Here is a 16433-nt window from a genome sequence, read left to right as displayed (position 1 = left end):
TACAGGGGAACGCCAGGGCCAAGAAGTGGGACTGGGTGGGTAGGGGACTGGGGGGACGGTTATGGGGGACTTTTGGGATAGCATTGGAAATGTAAATGAAGAAAATACCTAATTAAAAATATAAAATAAAAAAATGGCATTCATCTGGCTTTTCAGTTAATTGATATTGCCAATGTAGACTAATATACTTCTAGTGATCTCTAAGTATACACATTAAATTTTAAGTCTTCTTCCTACTATTTGCAAGAATGGCAAATAGAGGTATTACATGCCTGTCTGACTTATATCCTTAGAAAATATAATCCTGTAATAACACTCTGTTTGCTAAGCTAGCCTCAGCCTTAGAACATTTACTAACATGATATATACATTGCCATTATCAAGTAGTTGGGAACTGACATGTGAGATGAAATGCATTTGTAATTCCTGTCCTGGTAAACTTCAAAAATAAAGTTAATAAACATTTAATCTTATTAATTTATTCAGAACAAATTATTCTTAATAGACATTAGGGAAATTTCCCAGAAACACTATAACAACTTACATAATATATTCATTTAACAGGTTTTAAACTTTGAACTTTGGGTTTATTCCCTGTAAGAAATCAAGTCACAAAATGGTGGCTTGAAGCTTTATTGATCCTATGACCTAATTTTAAATTTATTCCTAATGTATTTAGACAGATAGGTTGTATAAATGAACATACACCGTCTTCACATAAAGGTGGATCAATGCAGAAAGCCTGTGTTTGAAAATTTGAGATGCATTGTATGGGATGGAGAATTACAATTAGCTCATTCTTGGCAACTGCACTAGGGAAGTAGTGTGGAAATACCATGTATTTCCTCCACCTCATGACCACACTGAAATGCTTATTCACAGATAGCAACTCAGAAATCCCAGCTGTGGAAGATGGAGATAACATCCAGAAGCTTTATTATTTTAGTACAGCTACAAGAGGGGCTTTAAAGTTTTACAGGATGATAGTGGCACTGATGATTCTAGCATATCCCACAAAACAAGATAAGGCCGGGCTATGAGTCCTTCAGTAACGAGCTAGGAAAATTTCATTCTTTATAAATGAGATAAACTGGAAGTAGTACTGTGAAGTCAGGATAAACAGCCAGTATTATGGCTCACCGAAACTATGTCCCCTTTCAAGAGGACCAGGATTCCTTGAATTTTATTCTTAATCATTAACAGATACCACAAACAGATAACTCATTTTATTGAGAAGATGATGGTCACCAGCCATTTATAACAAATCATTAGACATTGTGTCCTGTGTTAAATTATCACGGAGATATTGGCTAAGTGTCTGTCTAATTAACAAAGACAAAAATAACATTGATTGACAGCTACAGAATTTATAAGTCAGGCTGATAATTCAGGAAAGATAATGAGTGGGTTCATTTTCTCTTACCACTAATTTATGTTATCACTTCTAGTTCTCCCTAGAGACTTTCTAAGTAAATTTAGTTTTTCATTGAAATATTTACTTAAAACTTACTCTCAACCAATACCCTATCTTTCCTTTTCATCTCAACATAATTTAGTAACTGATTACCTCTAAGCTGTGAAAAGAAAGAGGCCATGTTGATGACATGAACATATTATTATCGAGGAAGTAAGATGCCTGGAATGTAGCAATGTTTATGATTCTTTTCTTGGCAAAACGTTAGTGAGGTTTTAGGACCTTCTTATCGGTCCACCTGTGCATGCATGTCCTTGCAGGATGTACAGTTAACAGGAGCACTGCTAAATTAGTCATACTATTCCATTCCTGTCACCCTCAGTACCTGACCTTCATCTTCTACCATGATGGGACTGTTTGTCCAGAAAGAGAACTACTGTTATCCAGAATCCTAAGTCAGAAGCTCTATTACTCATGTTTCCTCTTAATTGATCCATTGCTCTTTCAAATCTCAATGAAATTTGAGTTATTGCAAATTCGAAAAAGTGTCCCACAGTGGTCATAGTAGCATGAAATTCAGTTGTACAGATTTAGTTTTTATGACAGATTTGCTGGCTTTACTAAAATAAAGTGGACTGCGCTCAAGGTTGAGGGCTCAGACATATTCTGAGAAACTTGACACAATAATCGCCATCGAATCAAAGCAATATTTCCAGAAATTCAAAAACATGAGATGTCAATTTTAAGCTGCAGGGTGTTTGTTTGTTTGTTTGTTTGTTTTAAGAATGCAGGCTGAGGTTTTCTTAGAATCCAGAAAAGTTGAATCTGTTTTTTCTACTTTTGTTAAGTTCCAAATTTCTGTTCACTGTGGCACTCTTAAATTCCTATAGTTAGGATAAAAGAAGTCAGATAATACCCTACATTTCTGAAATTACTTCACTACAATGATGTTTTCCACAGTTTGATTATGTCATGTTACTTTTTTTTTTTTAAAAAAAGAAGTTAGTTATCTAGATTTCCTTTCTTTTCAGTGCAGAGGTGACAGGCATCATCAGATGTTTCTACTTCACATTTGGTTTGGAAAGATGCAGGTCTTGAGTGATATTTTTCATTCTTGATCCATAGCTTTTGATAAAGAAGTCATTGTGGCTGATGGCAGTGTTCTATGTGGAGCCTTCTGAACATGAAAAAACAAAACAAAACAAAACAAAACAAAACAAAACAAAACAAAACAAAACAAAACAAAACAAAACAAAACACATTCCCTAAACCTTCTTTCCTCAATATATACCTCTACTTTTGTGTCATCAATCTCTTTCTTTATCCTCAAACTATAGTCAAGTGTGGAATAGAGATAAATGGAACATGTTGTATTCGGCCCATATTAAAATGTGTAATCAGATGTTCAATGCCTTTGAGTGGTCTGAAGAAAATTACTATAGATAAATTCCTCAAGAAAAAATATGTATATAGTTTAAAACCAGGTCTGTCCCATGTCAGCCTCCTCACTATAACTGGTGTCAAGTATGTTGACAAGCAAGCATTCTGAAATCCAGAAACACAGCTGGTTTGCCTTATCTGTCTTTGAACCTCACCCATGTGCTTAGCATATACCTTCTCTATATCTAACTGGAGTCACAGCATTTTTTTCCTCTTGAAAGTCATCATCTCTTCCTTATGGTTTGCTTTTGTTCTTTAGTACTAGCTCCAACTCTCTTTAATTAATTCCTCCCAAGTTAGAGACAATCTCAAGCCTAAAAACCTCTCTTGATAACCCCAATTTGTTATCTGAAGCTTCAAGTGCCATGGCCAATGCCATGCAGACTGGCTATACTCATGACTATGCTTATAACACAACTGCCACTCCTCCTTTGAAAGAACCACATTCAAATATTTATCATTCATCCATCCATTCAAAATTGATTCCTAGGCTTCTCCATGATATCAGGCAGCATTCCAAGTGTTGCACATACGGTATGTTATAAGAAGTACAAAGTCATGGTTATTTCAAAGTTTACATATAAGTATATAAAAGGTCAAAAAATAAATAAAATTTTAACATTAAGATATGCATAGGCAAGAAGTTAGAGAGAGTGATATGATTAAACATGCCTGTGAAGAGATTCCATTTTGTTGCGTAGATGAGAATCCTTTGACAAGTCAAGAGGAAAGAAATGGACTTAGCCAAAAGATGCAGACAAGGTATTCAGAGGTTCTTCAAACTCTGCATCCAAGAGGCTATATCCTGAAAAATTGCATCATCACATTCCCAAATAGTGGTCAATCTGTATGCAGTATTTTATATGAAATTCTTAACTCAGGACCAGTGACCCTTTTAACTCCATTCATAGAGAGCATTGAAAAAGTGTTCTACCCTGCTGTACAAAACTGAGGTGAGATATGCTGCTAATACTCTGCTTCTTTTGTGTAGAAGTAACAACAGGTTGGAGACAATGTGGGAGGCTCTGGCATGGGGCTGGAGGCACATGATTCAAGCACCCAGTAGTGAGTGTTTTCACAGCAGCTGCTTCAGAACTAACTTTGCTCTCTTAAAAAAAAATAAGGAAAATGGAATCTACATGATGAGTAGTTTTAGGATTTGATTAAGATTATGTTCTTGTATGTCCACGTTTGTGTGTAAGAGTGTGTGTGTGTGTGTGTGTGTGTGTGTGTCAATGATGGCATTGAGAAACTGGTGGCTTGATATAATACAATTATAGTAAATTTGAGCATAGGCTTCACCTACTTGGTAAGTTTGTGGTTGTCATAAGTATTTTGGTAACAGGCAGGGTAGACTAGGAAAGGAAATTACATAATCAAGGCACGGCAGAAATGTCTTGTCCATAAAGACTTGCTGACCCATTTTTCCCATTCTAGGCTCATCTTGCTGCTTCTCAGACCATCATTTCCCATCGTCTCCTTGAAGTGAGAAAACTGAAAACTAAATTAAAGTGCAAAAGGGAAACCTAATGTCTAAGGTGATTTAATCACAGGACTGAATGTGACCTGAGATCAAATTCAGCACTGAGTGGTTCTTTTGTCATTAATGTCCACCTCCCACTGATGATTGGCTAGACATCCATATCAACTGTCAGCATGGAGATTTCCTTCTTTAATAGCAATATACACAATTTTGTACATTAGTCAATGATAACATAAATGGGTTAAATATTTTTCCCAGTGCAGCCCATTTGTAGTGCCCAGTAAAAAGTCCTCCTGCTAAGTTTTATAGTCTAATAGTGTTATAACATTTCACAGAAAGGGTGGAGTAAAGTTGACATTTTTTTCTTGTCAAATGTATAAACATTAAAGGGATTTAATTACAGAGACACACTGCAAGTCGGACTATATGTCTGTAGAATGTTCTTTAGCAGTCTGTAAATGGTTTCTGTTATTTCTTAAAACTTGCTCTTTTGACTTGTATTTTACTGCTAAATAAGATATATAGTACAGAGTATAAACACCATTAATTTTCACATAAGTATGATGTTAAAAACTTTAGAAATATTTCGTGAAACTCTTACAAAGGAACATCAGTGGGGAGAAACTCTCTGGTCACTTCTCATAGGTAAAACTGAACTAATGTGTATTTTATTATTTATTTTTCTTTTAGGTAAATGTCTTTTAATTTTTAAAACAGAGTGTTAATGTCTATCTATTGGACAATGTGATGGGTCTTTTGAATCTGGCTTATTTAACTCACTCTGACAAACTCCAGGCCCATCCATTTTCCTGCAAATGTTAAGGCTCTATTCTTTTTATGGCAGAATAAAATTCCCATATGTGTATATACCATATTTTTAAAATCCATTCTTCTGTAAATGGAACTTTAGGTTGATTCTATATCTTAGCTATTGTAAAGAGTATAGCAATAAATATGGCTGAGCAAGTATCTCTATGTTAGGATATGGAGTCCTTTGGGTACATGACCAGGAGTTGTATAACTAGTTGTGTGTGTGTGTGTGTGTGTGTGTGTGTGTGTGTGTGTACCCTTCAAACTGAGCTTCATTGTGAATATACTACTTTGCATTGCCACCAGCAGTGTATAAAGGTTCCTTTCACTCCTGTATTCACACCAGCATCTGTTGTTGTATCTAATAGGACTTTAGAAACATTCTTTTTTTTTTCCCTCATTGGACAATGTCTGGTTGAAATGAGTTAGCCACCTACAGGCTTTCAAAGCAGAGCCTCCCAGTTCATCCTGCCAAAAGGATATACTCATTTGATAGATGGCTTCCTGTTTGTACACAGAAGAAACACTGAAGTAAGCCTGGGACAGGATAAAGCCAATGTGTCAGAGACAGGAAATTTTACTTCTGAGTATTCAGGGAGAAAGGAGCATTGCTCAATGCACTAGGAATTCTACAAAAATGGTTACCCCCCCTGAGATTGCACAGCCTAGGAACCACGCTGGCCCACAATTAGTGCAATTTTGAAACTGCACCGCTACACCACTAAACAATTACACTTTCCTTTTAAGGCTGTTAACCTTTCTGTCTGGTTGTTTTAAACACAGTTATCTACACTGTATATTTGCCTAAAAGCAGTCTTTATGGCAAAATCAAAAGCTGGGTCATTCCATACTCATTTAAATTAAGGGAACCTAGAGAAAGGTTGCAACATTCATATATGATGTCCTGTAAATGTTGTTATTTGGACTCTAGAGCATTTGTCTCTGTATATTTGTAACTTTGAATCTGCATCTGATTATAAAGTAGATAGTTTTATTTAAAAAGCATGGTCCAGCTATCCCATTTAACCCTAAAAAGAAATACACTAAAGGAGTTAATTCCAAAGTGGATAAATTGATATTTGGCCAGTAAGATGAGGGCATGAGAGGTAAACTGCGCGCACCTCAGCTCTGTGCCCCACTGTGCTCTGCTGACCAGGTGCAAAGAGAAATATGAGGATCTGAGGGTGCTTTGGTTTTTATTGCCAAAGGCAGCTGTGATGAACATTCCAGACCCTGGGGCAGAAGTTAGACAGAGCTGCCAGAAGGAACAATGAAAGGGATTCTAATAGTTTAGTTTGTATATAAAACTGAGCCAAGGAGAACTGAGTAAGCACAGACGGTATTACTGTAATACATCTAATATGTTTACATATACTTTTTACTCTGAAACTCTCTCATTACTTGTAGATCTAGCTCAAGTATTCAAGAGAGGATACCCCAGGGCCCAGGGTCTCTGTCTTTGAAGGAAAAAAAAAGCAGAAGACACAACACAGAGCAAGAGATTGAATGTTTAATATGTTCATTTACGTGTTAAGGTTGGCTAATACTGGAGATGAAATCCAGAGCCTTGCATGTGCCAAGATCCAGTCCAGACATTAATATTTACTAATTTTTATTAGAACTTTTTTTCAATTCCAACAGTGGCTTGTCATTAAACTATGGAATACATTCCTAAAGTGAGGGGTGTTTTTTTGTGGAAAATAACAGTAGCAATATTATAAGTATAAGCTATCTGAATGCATTGTGGAAAATCTGCTGGCCCACAACAGATTGACTGTACTTATGAACTGAATATTCAGAAAAGGTTTCTTATATATTTGCTATGGATTTAAAAAATTATTCTCAGCATTGTCATGGTAAAAGTTTTCTTGGGATTTCTAAGATTATGAAGCTCAATTGTTGGATAAACAAAACCGTAAGATGCCATTAAAATGGTAACACACTACAGTAAGTAGAACAATAAAATTCCTATAAACGAAATACAAATGTAACAAGACAATAAAACTGCCCAGCAAAAATGCCACTGCCAATGCTTAAGACTTTGAAACTTCACATAAGGGAGTTCCATTCCCAAGAGTAATATAACAGAACATGTTTATTCAAAGGGTTAATGCTGTTGCTTATTTTCCTGTTAAAACCAAATCTTCAAATATCTAAGAGAGAGAGAGAGACAGAGAAACAGAGAGACAGAGACAGACAGACACACACACACACATACAGAGAGAGAGAGAGAGAGAGAGAGAGAGAGAGAGAGAGAGAGTGTGTTAGTTCAGAGCTCAGGACCTTGAGATGCTTTCCTGGGATAGAAATGTCTGGTCTTTGTGCATAATTAGCTGGACTTTCCTGGTTATCTATGCCAATTATTCATTTTTTCAGGTTCCCTGTCTCCATATAGAAAACATGAATTCTTACCTCCCATAGCAACTGCAATAATATTGAGTATACAACAGGATACAGGACCATCCTCACAACAGTCTCTCAGGTGTACTGGCAAGAACTAGTGAGTTACTACATGAAAAACCAGTGGGGTTTGCTTCATGTGTAGAAATTTTATATTAATATTCACTCTCAACATTGTCCATAAGCTTGGTTTATCTGCAATGCCCATATAGAATGAAAATGATGGGTACCAGGGTCAGTCCCCCTCTTCTGTCTACCTAAAGACATTGTAGCACTAATCAATCCATCTGCATCTTTCATCAGCTCAATAACTCAGGAAGCTGTTAGCATGGTGACTAACTCTAGAATTTTGGGAGATGCTTTTTAAATCACAAGTTCATCCCATAAAGATTGTTTTTTATGCAACTGAGTTGAGAGACAAAATGGGCTGAGAAGATTTGTCCGTGGCATAAAGAAGGAGTTAGGAAACATTGCTTGTGAAGCGGCAGAAAGTAAATACCTTAACCGTATAGGCCATATGGACTCTGCTGTACATATTCAACTCTTGTTATTCTCTCAAAAGAAGCCATAGACAATGTGGAACCACATAGATGTGGCTGTGTGAAAAAAAAAAAAACCCAAAAAACCCAAAAACCTTTATGTACCAAAAGGAGACAACAAGTAAGTTTTGATCCTAGGATCATAGTTTGCCATCCTTCAGCGTGGTGAACGTGAGCTAAGCTTGAAAGTGAAAAGTATGAAAAATGCATAGAATTTCTTCAAGACTATTTCCTTATTTGCTTAGTTTCAGTGAAAGAATCTGTGAAAAATCTGCAAGATATCAGGTATTCCACAAATCCTAGTTGTCTTCCTACTAGTCATGAAGAGTTTGCAATCACTAAGTTAATTAATTAATGGGATTCCAATTTGAACCTGACAGTACTCCATTGCTACCTGGATTTGACATTCCCCCACTATGTCCTGCAGATTTCTGTCACATTTATAACAAACATTGACCCTTCTCTGCTCTATTTCCTAGGGTACACTGAGCTGCCTGCAGCCTTCAGTCTCACAATCTTGGCACCAATGGCACAGGCATTTTTGTTTGTTGAATGGCAACTTTGTGGAAAGCAGTTCCAAAATGAAGTGACAGAATGGAAGGTGTTGCTCATAATTCATTCAAAAACAATAATCTCCTTCCTTCCTATAGCTTATTAATTACACTCTTTATAAAACAAATGCTCTACGCCCTTCCGTTTGGGCTGGGCAAACAGCATGAAAAAAAAAAAAAAACCTGACTGCTAAACTGACATGAACAATTATGTCTATCAAATCCTTTTCATAAAATTTCTGAAAAGTAGTAACACTCTGTTAAGTACTCTTCAACAAAAGTATTTAGGAAAAAAACAGCTTTTTGAAGGTGAAAATAGCTTACAGATGCTTGTTGAGTGAAAGGAAAGATAGAGGCAACACAATTCGGAGAAAGGAAGCTATTTTGAATGGAAAGAGGAAACTTCTAGTCTGCAGTTCACATTCATTACTTTCACTTGTACTTGTCACTTTGGTAAGTGGCATTCTTTCCTGTTTGTACCATGACTCCTCGATGGTAATGTGATGGAGAAATACTGAGTTGGACTTCTATTCAGGCTTGTGTTACTTAAGTGTAGTTCCTATCTGCTCCTATGTGAAGTTCTTTAGAATTAGAACCAGCCCATGCTCTTCCAGTGAGTGAAACATACTAGATTACATTACTAAAAATCCATGAACTTATATGTGCACCTGAATAAAGGTAAGCATTGTTCTGTCTTTATGAAAGATCCACAAGTGATATCTATATAACATCTTGTTTGGTTGGTGTCATTCCAGAATTGGGGCAGAAGTGCAGATTGATTACTGAATATCTTTGCTGTCTAAGGTTTGATATCTATAGTTATGCAAATACAACCAATTAGAGGATGGGCTGTAAAAACTGTACATGTGAACTATGGCCACAGCCAGGGAAAGGACTCATGCTATTATTCCATCTTAGATTCTATCTATGACATTGATGGTTCTGAAAAATGGTAGGAGAGCAGAATGGAAGAGCAGATGCTAGATAAAAAATATCACTGGGAAGTGGGGTAGTCAACAAGGAAAGGTATGAAGGCAACAAAGTGTACCTACCCAAGCACACTCCAACACAATAGAGACAACAGTCAACTCTCAGAAACACTACAGTCAAAAAGAAGGAAGCACAGGATTGATCTAACATGTTTCATCAGGAGCAAGTCCATGGCCTTTAAAAATGCATGAGGGATTCATTCCCTACTGGAAATCCTTAGGAGAGGCTGAGAAAACCCCACACTACAGGGAGCAAATTCATTAAGTCCCACATGGACACTGCACTGAAAACTATGACAACATACACTCTTAAGACTAGCTCTGGAGGAGAATTTTTCTGACAATAGTTTCATATGATCAGATTAGAGATTAGAAGGAGTCATTTAACATTCATCCCATTTGCTCTGTAGCTTTACTATCTTAGGATTAAATATGAGGCTAAACACCTATCACACCTGACAGTGCTTTCTGTATTGACCAGGGCCATTCCCTATTCCAGGGCCACAATCCATATGTGAGTATTTGTGTTTCACATATACTAATTTTTCTATATTTGGACAGTAGCAGGTAAATTTTCATGGGAAAGAAAGCATAGAATCTAGAAAACAAGACTAGAATGTTGTGTGTGTGTGTGTGTGTGTGTGTGTGTGTCTGTCTGTCTGTGTGTCTGTGTAAAAACACTTATATATGTGTGGGTATGTGCATATGTGTGCACATGAGTATTTTCTTATCTAGAGACTCCTTGTGTCTATCATTTTAAATAATTGTGAAGTTATTACTGACTTTATAGAGCAATAATTATGAAGGTTGAAGATCTGTACTACAACTGACACTATTTTCAACTTGAGTTAAGGAGCACTTGAAGAAATTTCAATTTCAAAATTTATCTGTCTGTCCATGCATCTGGCTGGCTGGCTGACTGTGTGTCCATCTGTCTCTCTATCTGTTCATCCATCCATCCATCCACCCACCCATCTATCTATCCATTTATCTATACATCTATCTATCTATCTATCGATCTATCTATCTATCTATCTATCTATCTATCTATCTATCTATCTATCTATCTATCTCCTTCCTTCCTTCCTTCCTTCCTTCCTTCCTTCCTTCCTTCCTTCCTTCTTCCCTAACTCTCCTTTCTTCATTTCCCAGCTGTTTACTTCCCCCATTATCTGAAAGGTCACCTATATTTCTACATATAAACCTGGTAGATGTTGCCTTCTCACCTCCCTTCCTGGGAAAGAGAAGGCTCTGTTTAGTGTGTGAGGAACAAGGTTAGGTATGGGCTGGGGCAGGAATCCTGCCAGGTAGTGGAAACACTGCTTGCTTTAATTTTAGAGCTAAGAACAAAGCCTTCTTATTGTTTAATAGAACCTTAAAGGCAGGCCTCACTGGCATAGTTCTAATTTTTTTGAAACCACAAACAAGAGGAATTCTTTAAGCCTATTTCATGAAAAGCAGAAGGAAAATGCCATATGATTCTGCAAACATTAATGTGATCCTTTGCTTTAGTAGCCAGAGGTTGATTTCAGGCTAACATTTACATGTGTCCTCAATACAGTAATGTCTGTTGCTACTGTCTACCTGCACCCACTCTTTTACTCACAATAATAGGTTATGGTGATGGCAAATGCATGAAAAATACCATGTCTTTCTTTAGAATGATGTCCGTTTGGTATCATTTATATAATATGATAAAAGAAAAATTAGTTTGCACAAAGACCCAACAAGCCCATACTTTGCCCATGCAGAGCAAACTATGGCTCTTTTCTTCAGTATGCATTTTGATTTTGCCAACAATTAAGACTGTTATGCAAACAGCTTCCAGACTGGAAGGAAACCCAAGCTAGTGGTTTCTGGAGATCGTTGCAACAGTCTTAGCAGCAAAGAAATAAAAGCAACAGGAAATGGGGTTGCACTAATTTCTCTCTGAACAAAAGAAATGCTACCAACATACCCATGATGGTACCTGAAACAAAACTTATGGACTTTGGATGTCTTTTGGTTGTTGATTTAGAGAGGGGGAATTGGGAGGAGAGAGAGAGAGAGAGAGAGAGAGAGAGAGAGAGAGAGAGAGAGAGAGAGAGAGAGAGAGAACAAAAGAGGAGTCTGATACTTTAAAATACTGACTCAATAAGTCATTTTTAATACCTCTGTTATTTTAACTACTTTTCATGTACCACAAAGTTCTTCTAAAGCATTGTTTTGTCAAACTCCATGCATTCTGGCTATCAGATGTGGTTTAGAAGCAAGAGAGGTTTGTGAGACTATCTAGAACAGGGTCTCTCAACCTTCCTAATGCCATGATCCAATTGAATGCATTTCCTCACATTGTGGTGACCTGCAAACTTGCAAACTTAAAATTATGTTTTGTTGCTACTTCATAACTGCAATTATGGTACTATTATGAATCATAATGTAAATATCTGTGTTTTCTGATGGGCTTTGGTGGTCCCAATGAAAGAGTCATTCAACCCCAAAAGGGTTATGACCCACAAGTTGAAAACTACTGATCTAAAGAATAAAATGAAAAAAGGGATATAGGTTTACAGTGAGCGGCTGGAAAGACCCTTTGTGACCTCTCTTCATGGCTCCAGAATGTTCCAGATGGACAACTGTCTCCCAGGTTTTGATTTTCTAATTCCATCCTCTGTCCCTATTCCGTGCCAAATTCCTCAGTTTGGGCAAGGGTCTGGCAGGCATGTACAACATCCTTTAGTTGTGAGCAGAGATCCGTGGCTGGTGAAGTCTGTCATTGCAGAAGTACATTTTCTGAGTTTAAGATTTTCAAGAAGGGCCCCTTTCTGTTCTTCAGGGTGACAATTTATCTGTCATGCATACTTACATAAATTAGCTAGTCCTAGAGGGCAGACAGAAGGATGCAGGTGATGCCTTGGAAAATGCTATTAGTGTATCAAGAGCCATTGGCAGGTATTATATCATTTGCTAGACATATTAGGAAGTGAGTGCATACCTAAAGACTTCTTTTGTGATTGGGTTACATCACTAAGGATAATATCCTCCAGATACATCCATTTGTCCAAGAATTTCATAAATCCATTGTTTTTAATAGCCGAGTAGTACTCCATTGTGTAAATGTATCACATTTTCTGTATCCATTCTTCTGTTGAGGAACATCTGGGTTCTTTCCAGCTTCTGACTATTATAAATAAGGCTGCTATGAACATCGTGGAGAATGTGTTCTTATTACCTGTTAGAACTTCTGGGTTTATGCCCAGGAGAGGTATTGCTGAATCTTCTGGTAGTATTATGTCCAATTTTATGAGGAACCTCCAGACTGACTTCCAGAGTGGTTATACAAGCTTGCAATCCCACCAGCAGTGGAGGAATGTTCCTTTTTCACCACATCCTCGACAGCATCTGTCACCTGAATTTTTTATCTTAGCCATTGACTGGTGTGAGGTGGAATCTCAAGGTTGTTTTGATTTGCATTTCCCTGATGATTAAGGATGTTGAACATTTTTTCAGATGCTTCTCAGCCATTCGCTATTCCTCAGATAAGAATTCTTTGTTTATCTCTGTTCCACATTTTTAATGGGGTTATTTGAATTTCTGGAGTCCAACTTCTTGAGCTCTTTGTACATATTGGCTATTAGTCACCTATCAGATTTAGGATTGGTAAAAATCCTTTCCCAATCTGTTGGTGGCCCTGTTGTTTTATTGACAGTGTCTTTTGCCTTACAGAAGCTTTGCAATTTTATGAGATCCCATTTCTCAATTCTTGATTTTACAGCACAAGCCATTGCTGTTCTGTTTAGGAATTTTTCCCCTGTGCCCATATCTTCAAGGCTTTTCTCCTCTTTCTCCTCAATTAATTTCAGTGTCTCTGGTCTTATTTTGAGGTCTTTGATCCACTAAGACTTGAGCTTTATACAGGGAGATGAGAATGTATTTATTCACATTCTTCTACATGATAACCACCAGTTGTGCCAACACCATTTGTTGAAAATGCTGTATTTTTTCCACTGTATGGTTTGAGCTCCCTTGTCAAAGATCAAGTGACCATAGGTGTGGGGGTTCATTTCTGGGTCTTGAATTCTATTCCATTGGTCTACTTGTCTGTCGCTATACAAGTACCATGCAGTTTTTATCACAATTGCTCATTAGTACAGCTTTATATCTGGCATGGTGATTCCCCCAGAGGTTCTTTTATTGTTGAGAAGAGTTTTTGCTATCCTAGGTTTTTTTTTTTTATTTCAGATGAATTTGCAGATTGCTCTTTCTAATTCGTTGAAGAATTGAGTTGGTATTTTGATGGGGATTGCATTGAATCTGTAGATTGCTTTTGGCAGGATAGGCATTTTTACTATATTGATCCTGCCAATGCATGAGCATGGGAGATCTTTCCATCTTCTGAGATCTTTAATTTCTTTCTTCGGAGACTTGAAGATTTTATCATACAGATCTTTCACTTCCTTAGTTAGAGTAGTCACGTCAAGGTATTTTATATTATTTGTGACTATTGAGAAGGGTGCTGTTACCCTAATTTCTTTCTCAGCCTGTTTATTCTTTGTGTAGAGAAAGGNCATTGACTTGTTTGAGTTAATTTTATATCCAGCTACTTCACCGAAGCTGTTTATCAGGTTTAGGAGTTCTCTGGTGGAATTTTTAGGGTCACTTATATATACTATCATATCATCTGCAAAAAGTGATATTTTGACATCTTCCTTTCTAATTTGTATCCCCTTGATGTCCTTTTGTTGTCGAATTGCTCTGGCTAGGACTTCAAGTACAATGTTGAATAGGTAGGGAGAAAGTAGGCAGCCTTGCCTAGTCCCTGATTTTAGTGGGATTGCTTCCAGCTTCTCACCATTTACTTTGATGTTGGCTACTGGTTTGCTGTAGATTGCTTTTTATCATCTTTAGGTATGGGCCTTGAATTCCTGATCTTTTCAAGACTTTTATCATGAATGGGTGTTGGATTATGTCAAATGATTTCTCTGCGTCTAAGTAGATGATCATGTGGTTTTTGTCTTTGAGATTGTTTATATAATGGATTATGTTGATGGATTTCCATACATTAAACCATCCCTGCATCCCTGGGATGCAGCCTACTTGGTCATGATGGATGATCATTTTGATATGTTCTTGGATTCGGTTTGCAAGGATTTTATTGAGTATTTTTGCATCAATATTTATAAGGGAAATTGGTCTGAAATTCTCTTTCTTGGTTGGAATTTGTGTGGTTTAGGTATCAGAGTAATTGTGGCTTCATAGAATGAATTGGGTAGAGCATCTTCTGTTTCTATATTGTGGAATAGCTTGAGAAGGGTTGGAATTGGGACTTTTTTGAAGGTCTGATAGAACTCTGGACTAAACCCATCTGGTCCTGGGCTTTTTTTGGTTGGGAGACTATTGATGACTGCTTCTATTTCTTTAGGAGAAATGGGACTGTTTAGATCTTTATTCTGATCCTGATTTAACTTTGATACTTGATATCGGTCTAGGAAGTTGTCCATTTCATCCAGATTCTCCAGTTTTGTTGAGTATAGCCTTTTGTAGAAGGATCTGATGGTGTTTTGGATTTCTTCAGGATCTGTTATGTCTTCATTTTCATTTTTTATTTTGTTAATTAGGATGCTGTCCCTATGCCCTCTAGTTAGTCTGTCTAAGTGTTTATCTATCTTGTTGATTTTCTCAAAGAACCAGCTCCTGGTTTGGTTGATTCTTTGAATAGTTCTTCTTGTTTCCACTTGGTTGATTTCACCCCTAAGTTTGATTATTTCCTGCCCTCTACTCCTCTTGGATGAATTTGCTTCCCATTGTCCTAGAGCTACTAGGTGTTTTGTCAAGCTGCTAGTGTTTGCTTGCTCTAGTTTCTTTTTGGAGGCACTCAGAGCTTGAGTTTTCCTCAGCCTTAGTCCATGATGATCTGATAAGATGCATGGGACAATTTCAATATTTTTGTATCTGTTGAGGCCTGTTTTGTGACCAATTATATGGTCAATTTTGGAGAAGGTACCAAGAGGTGCTTAGAAGAAGGTATATCCTTTTGTTTTAGGATAAAATGTTCTGTAGATATCTGTTAGATCCATTTGTTGCATAACTTCTGTTAGTTTCACTGTGTCTCTGTTTAGGTTCTGTTTCCAAAGATCTGTCCAATGACGAAAGTGGGGTGTTGAAGTCTCCCATTATTATTGTGTGAGGTGCAATGTGTGCTTTGAGCTTTACTAAAGTTTCTTTAATGAATGTGGCTACCCTTGCATTTGGAGCATAGATATTCACAATTGAGAGTTCCTCTTGGAAGATTTTACCTTCGATGAGTATGAAGTGCCCCTCCTTGTCTTATTTGATAACTCTGGGTTAGAAGTCGATTTTTTTCAATATTAGAATGGCTACTCCAGCTTGTTTCTTCAGACCATTTGCTTGGAAAATTGTTATCCAGCCTGTCACTCTTAGGTAGTGTCTGTCTTTTTCCCTGAGATGGGTTTCCTGTAAGCAGCAAAATGTTGGGTCCTGTTTGTGTAGCCATTCTGTAAGTTTATTTCTTTTTATTGGGTAATTGAGTCTATTGATATTAAGAGATATTGAGGAAAAGTAATTGTTGCTTCCTATACTTTTTTGTTGATAGACTTGGCATTCTGTTCTTGTGGCTAGAGTTTCCATTCTATTCTTGTGGCTGTCTTCTTTTAGGGTTATTGAAGGATTACCTTCTTGCTTTTTCTAGGGTGTAGTTTCCGTTATTGTTTTTTTTTTCTGTTATTATCCTTTGAAGGGCTGGATTCGTGGAAAGATATTGTGTGAATTTGGTTTTATCATGGAATACTTTGTTTTCTCCATCTCTGT

At 37.1% G+C, this 16433-nt stretch overlaps 1 protein-coding gene across 5 annotated transcripts in view; it reads right to left on the bottom strand.

The window, feature by feature from the left end:
* Mid1 (midline 1) overlaps positions 1-16433 on the bottom strand; it is a 329163-nt gene that overhangs the window by 24887 nt on the left and 287843 nt on the right. The gene's annotated exons all lie outside the window — the stretch shown is intronic.

The sequence above is a fragment of the Mus caroli genome, chromosome X (genome assembly GCF_900094665.2).
Source record: "Mus caroli chromosome X, CAROLI_EIJ_v1.1, whole genome shotgun sequence".
Taxonomy (NCBI): Eukaryota; Metazoa; Chordata; class Mammalia; order Rodentia; family Muridae; genus Mus; species Mus caroli.
Note: the sequence above shows the minus strand (reverse complement) of the source record. Positions and strands in the feature narration are given on the sequence as shown.